The sequence below is a fragment of the Octopus bimaculoides genome, chromosome 8, assembly GCF_046866305.1.
Source record: "Octopus bimaculoides isolate indiv1 chromosome 8, ASM4686630v1, whole genome shotgun sequence".
Taxonomy (NCBI): Eukaryota; Metazoa; Mollusca; class Cephalopoda; order Octopoda; family Octopodidae; genus Octopus; species Octopus bimaculoides.
The window spans coordinates 47,678,656-47,685,286 of record NC_142935.1 but is presented as its reverse complement, the minus strand read 5'-3'; the positions used below and the strand labels follow the sequence as shown (position 1 = coordinate 47,685,286).

General features: G+C 34.0%; 1 long non-coding RNA gene across 1 annotated transcript in view; it reads right to left on the bottom strand.

Moving 5' to 3' along the window:
- LOC149134391 (uncharacterized) overlaps window positions 1-2,418 on the bottom strand; it is a 40,150-nt gene extending 37,732 nt beyond the window's left edge. The window contains exon 1 of the long non-coding RNA XR_016242872.1: window positions 1,635-2,418. This is a non-coding gene — a long non-coding RNA (uncharacterized LOC149134391). The remainder of the gene's footprint in view (window positions 1-1,634) is intronic.
- Window positions 2,419-6,631: the final 4,213 nt, after the last annotated feature.

Below are 6,631 nucleotides of genomic sequence, written 5' to 3'. Positions count from 1 at the left end.
TATATTATATATATATAAATATATATATATATATATATATATATATATATATATATATAATATATATATATATAATATATATATATATATATATATATATATATATATATATATATATATATATATATATATATATATATATATATATATATATATATATATATATATATATATATATATATATATATATATATATATATATATAATATATAAATATATATATATATATATATATATATATATATATATATATATAATATATATATATATATATATATATAATATATATATATATATATATATAATATATATATATAATATATATATATATATATATATATATATATAATATATATATATATATTATATATATATATATATATATATAATATATATATATATATATATATATATATATATAATATATATATAATATATATATATATATATATATATATATATATATAATATATATATATATATATATAATATATATATATATATATATATATATATATATATAATATATATATATATAATATATATATATATAATATATATATATAATATATATATATATATATATATATAATATATATATATATATATATATATATATATATATATATATATATATATATATATATATATGCTTATATGCGTACAGGACGTCACCAACAGTAAGAAGCATGAAATATGGAAACAAATGAGTTAAATACGCAGTATAACGAGAGAGAAAAAAATGGAGAACAAGACAAGTAATACAAAGAATGCAAAGAACGACCGTTCATCAGTTCTTGGCTGTTTATCTACTCCCCATTTAGAGCAATCAACGACAATATGTGTCCTCGAAGACAGTTGCTCCCATAAATACCAAAATAAAATTTGGGATTTACAGAGGGTCAAAGTTTGGAACAAAAACAGGACGAGAACAAACATGGAGGGTCGTTAGACTTGAACGAGGGGAAAATAGAAAACGCGGAGAGAAATATTTCCTTTGAAAAGAGAGAAGAGAGAAATAGGAGACGTCCAGTCCTTAGAAGGTCCGTGCAGGAAACAAAGATTGTCACGTGAGGAAAAGAAAGATGGACGATAGTTACACATCCATTTCCGAATAAGTTTATCTTAACCTTTTTGATGTGACTGCTCTACACTGTTTTCTCCCCCATCCCCTCTAATTCCATTTTTTTCTCCCTTTCACTGTTTTCTATCTGTCACTCTCTCTCCTCCTTCTTTCTCTCTCTCTCTCTCGTTGCTCACACGTGACCATCGTTCTGTTCATCAGTGCCGTATATTTGATTCACTGATTCACCCCGAAACGGACGCGAATCCCTTCCCGAAGCATATACAAATAATGTAAAATCTATCTGCTGGTGTGCAACAGCACTGCAAAAGTAAAACAAAATTCAAAGATTGCTTTATAAACAGCTTTATAATTCTAAACATTATCAACGTTATTATGCTTTAAAGACGTAATACATACATATATATATATATATATATATATATATATATAATAATATCAGGGACAAAATCCAAAATTACAGGTAAAAACTCAATTTATATATATATGCATAAAGATAGACAGATAGATTAATATGCATATGTGTGTGTATGTACACATATATACTCACGTTTCCACAATTCCTATGTATCATAAGATTACAGTCCGTATTCTTGAGATGATTACAGCGTAATCTGTAGTATCCATATGTCTTTCAGACATTTTTCTATTTTTTTCCTTTGATATAATCTCTATCTTTTTCTTTTCCAAATCAAATTTTTTTTCAGAATCGGAATCTCCATAGCCTAAAACGTGGGATTCCGTAAAAATAAAATAATAAATAAGGGGGGAAAGGTTCAGATTACATATAGTCCATCTGGACCTTATTCACAATTGTTTCTTTTCCCACTCATGACTTACTTCCTTTGGCGGGGTCACAATAATTTCGTGCCCTTCTCTTTTTATTAAATCTTTGAATTTCTCCAACTCTTCCTTACTGATTCATACCCTCTCTCTCGAATTACCAGCCGCTGCTGCAAAACTCTTTCCTCTTTTCACCTTGTCGACGCTATCAACGCATCTCAACAATTCCCCCTCAGAGGACTCTTTGTCGGAATACGGCTGCATAATAACACAACGCTCTTCCCCTGAAACCAGGGGCAGAACTGCAACAAATCCACCGAAAGGTAGACGATATAAAATTTTCACACAAAAATTGTCAACAATATTTAACGATAACTGCACTTTTCAACATGGCTTTCAAAAATAACACTAACTGTTGAGGAAAGACTTTTACGTTGTGGAGCTAGTCCGAACTTCCAGCCTGAACTAACTCGCCACGGTGGCAATAGTAGTCTTTATACTTTACCCATACCATAAAAGCGCTCCAAAATTATGCTGCCTACGCTTTAAAGAGTCACGTGACCACAAAGAATCATTCTTTCGTCTTCGTTTGAAAAATCAGAGAGCGGTGTTTTAATTCGCGTCGTACGAACGAGAAATTATCCGAATAAAATATTTTTGTTCGTAACAATATATATATATATATTGGTGGGTGGCTTTATGCTAGTAACGATAGGTATGATAGGGATACTGGAACATGTATCTTGCTGTAGAATGCTGTTTACCGATGTTGGAAGAAAAGGAGGATGATGGTGAAGATGTGTCGTAGTGTATTATCAAGTTACCAGAAAGGAAATATAGAAAAATAGTATGGATGATTAGTAAGTTGGTGAGAGTGTGTGAGGTGGGTGGCAGATCGATGCAGGAAGATGCAGTGAGTGGTGATCACTGGTAGTGGCATGGTCAGTCGTGAATATCTATTGGAGTGGAGGGTGGAGGTAATACATGTGGGTCAGGAAGGTAATAGGTGGCAGCAAAGATGATGTGAAGTGAGTAGGTCCGGTGTGTGAGAGAGAGGCACAGCGCTGAGTGAGAAACGAGAAGCACAAAAGGGTAGAAACTTTGGAAGATGGATAAAGGTAATGGAGGTGGGAACTACATGCACAGATGTGTGTGTGATTGTGTGTCAGTGTGTGAAGTGTATGAATGTATGTTTCTGTTCAATGAGCTTCCATACAGTTTCCATTGAACAATTCAACTCAGAAGAGATTTGTCAACCCAAGGCTACAGTAGAGGTTACCCAAATCATCTCACTGTTACAATTGAGATCTTAAAGCCAAGATGCTACATAGAAAGCATTGGTATGTGTGCTGGTGCCACAAAAACAGCACTGGTGCAAGTGCCACTCCATCGGTTATGACAACGAGGGTTCTAGTTGATCCGATCAACGGAACAGCCTGCTCGTGAAATTAACGTGCAAGTGGCTGAGCACTCCACAGGCACGTGTGCCCTTAATGTAGTTCTCGGGGACATTCAGCATGACACAGTGTGACAGGGCTGACCCTTTGAAATACAGGTACAATAGATACAGGAATAAAAAGTGAGAGAAAGTTGTGGTGAAAGAGTACAGCAGGGTTCGCCACCATCCCCTGCCGGAGCTTTGTGGAACTTTAGGTGTTTTCGCTCAATAAACACTCACAACACCCGGTCTAGGAATCGAAACCGTGATCCTACGACCGTGAGTCTGCTGCCCTAACCACTGGGCCATTGTGCCTCAACGCAAGTGCCGCTTAAAAAGAATTCATAATGATGCCACATAAGAAGCACCCAGTACACTCTGAGGAGTGGTTGACGTTAGGATACAGCAGTAGAAATCAAGCCCAAACAAACTATTGAACCTGGTGTGGTCCCTGGCCTTACCAGTTCCTGTCAAGCTATCCAATCCTTCCTAGCATATAAAACAGACCCTAAAGAACGCTGATGATGAAAGGTAGATAAAAATGTATTGTTTGTTCAGAGTTCAAGCCATGGGCATTTTATATTTAAACTATCTTTAATTGTCACTGTGATATCCACATCTTAAAAAGAGACTGGAGTGTGTTTACAGAAATACTTAGCAACCATGTCAACGAACCAGGTGACAACTATGTGGAATTATGCTCATGATGTATGAGATATCCTTGTTTCTGATGTAAATGTTTATAGCTTAAATAAATGTTAGCTTTTAGCCTGAAGGAAGAAACAATGTTGTAGATGTTAGGCCTTTATTGACTGGAGAATCGAGATAACTTAATTAAATTAATTTGATTACTGTTTGGACATACTGCATTGTTAGGGATTTAGCAGAAAACATGTGCACGAATGGAATTCTTGAATGTTATAACGTCAGAGGAGAGTGATTTGGGTAGAGTTTATCACAGCATTCACATACAGATCAGGTAGATACAATTTATTAATGGCTTCTAGATAAATATATCTTAGAAATGTTGAATGTAAAAATACAGTGGTCAAACAATGAGAGATAAATAGACCTTATGGACATTGACTGAGTAAACAATAGCAACAGAGCATGTACGATGTACAATGCACAAGTTGACTTGACTCATCATATTCTAATAGGTTAATAACATATACATGTTGCATTATAACATGTATGTAAGTTATTAGAATTTGGTTATATATATTTTTTGGTTTTAACATACACATGATATCCTATAATATATACTTCTTAACTAAACTGAATAGTTTCTATATTATATTATAGCATGTATATGTTAATCAAGAAAATACAGCCTGTTAATATTAACTAGCATGAAATATTATGTTGGTAATTAGATAAATATGAGTTATCCTTATTGATTATCAAACCAATTCTGGTTCTAAGTTACAAAAAGCAAACCATTTTAAAATGTTTTTTTTTTTTTAAACTGCAAATATGTATTGTAATTTTATGTAAGAGCATTTTGGTAATTCATGTTCCAAACACTAGCTTAATTACAACAAAGTTATTTTATTTTACTAAATCCTTCCAAATTCTTGATTATTTTCAAAAATGATTTGGAAACTAATTTGAAAATACATTTATCAAAAATAAGACTAAATGTATTTTCTAATTTTCTAGACAGATATTTAAATAAATACATACAGTCAAACATATATACATATAGATATATTTATGTATGTGTTTGTGAGTGTGTGTGTGTGTTAGTGTGTGTAAATATATGTATATATCTGTATATGTATACATACACACACATACACATATATATATTATATTATAAACAATGTATATAAGTATAATATATACATATATACATATACATATATACACACACACATATATACATATATGCATACACACATATATATATAGGCACAGTTGTGGCTGTGTCATAAGAAGCTTGCTTCCACATGGTTCCAGGTTCAGTTCCACTGCATGGCATCTTGGGCAAGTGTTTTCTACTATAGCCTCAGGCCATCCAAAGCTTTGTGAGTGGATTTGGTAGACGGAAACTTCGTTGTATACATATATATGTTTATGTATATATTTGTGAGTGTGTGTGTGTCTGTGTCTGTGTTTGGTACCCCACCGTCGCTTGACAACTGATGTTAGTATGTTTGTGTCTCCGTAATTTAGCAGTTCAGCACCGCTGACTGTGTTACACCATTATTTGAAACCTTTTCTGATATGTGTCATTTGGTGAATGAGGGAGTTTGATTCTACTACCCTCATCTGGGTTTCCTCCCATAAGATAGGCTCATCTGGCACCCTTGACAAGAGGAGATCCAGTTTTGTTTTGAAGACACCTACATCCACACCATGCAGGTCTCTCAGACATTTTAGAAGGAGATTGAAGAGCTATGGGCCCTTGAAATCTAGTTCTGCATTTTGATGGAGATGCTGGGATTTTTGGTACTATACAGTAGTGCCCCATTCTGCTGTTAGTGTAACTTTCAATGCCAAAATTTGGTACAAGGCCTTCCAGGATTTTCCAGATGTATATCACAGCATATCTTTCCTGCCTTCATTCTAGGGAGAAGAGTTTTAATTCCCTCAGTCTTCCCAGTAGTTGATATGTTACATCGAAACGATTTTCTTAGTGTTGCTTCATTGAATTGTTTCGAGTTCCGCTGTTAATTTTATATTGTGTGGTGACCATAGTTGGTAGCAGTAGTCCAAGCGGTTGAGGACGTGTGCCCTCCAAAGGACCAACATTGTCTCTTTTTATCTCGTTTTGAAAGTTTGGATGATCCATCTAGCTAGCCATCCATATCTTATTACCATATTGGTAATATGCACTTGGAATGAAGCATCATTGCTCATGTCAATGCCCCAAGTCATGCACTTATTTTAATTCAGAGATTGCAATTCCTTCTGGACCAGTGTATCCTGTCTGCATGTCATTCAGCTTTGTGTGCTGGTAGTGCAGCACTTGAAATCTTCCTGCATTAAACTGCATGTTGTTGTCCTCAACCCACCTGTATATTGTGTCCAACTCCTATTGCAGATGTGGAATATTTTCAGGATTTTCTAATGTCTGAGAAACATTTGTGTCATCTGCATAGCTAGCAATGGTGGCTTTCTGAGCAGCTGAGGGCATGTCTGAAAGGGCCACTTGGAATAACAGTGGCCCTAAGACAATGTTCTGTGGAACACCACTTGATATTTGTGTTTCCTTTGAGGTGGCTCCATTGGCCACAACTGCATGATGTCTTTTAGAAAGTCGTGCAGCCGCTCTAGAAAGTCATGCAGCTGGGGAGCTGCACCAGACTTCAATCTGATTT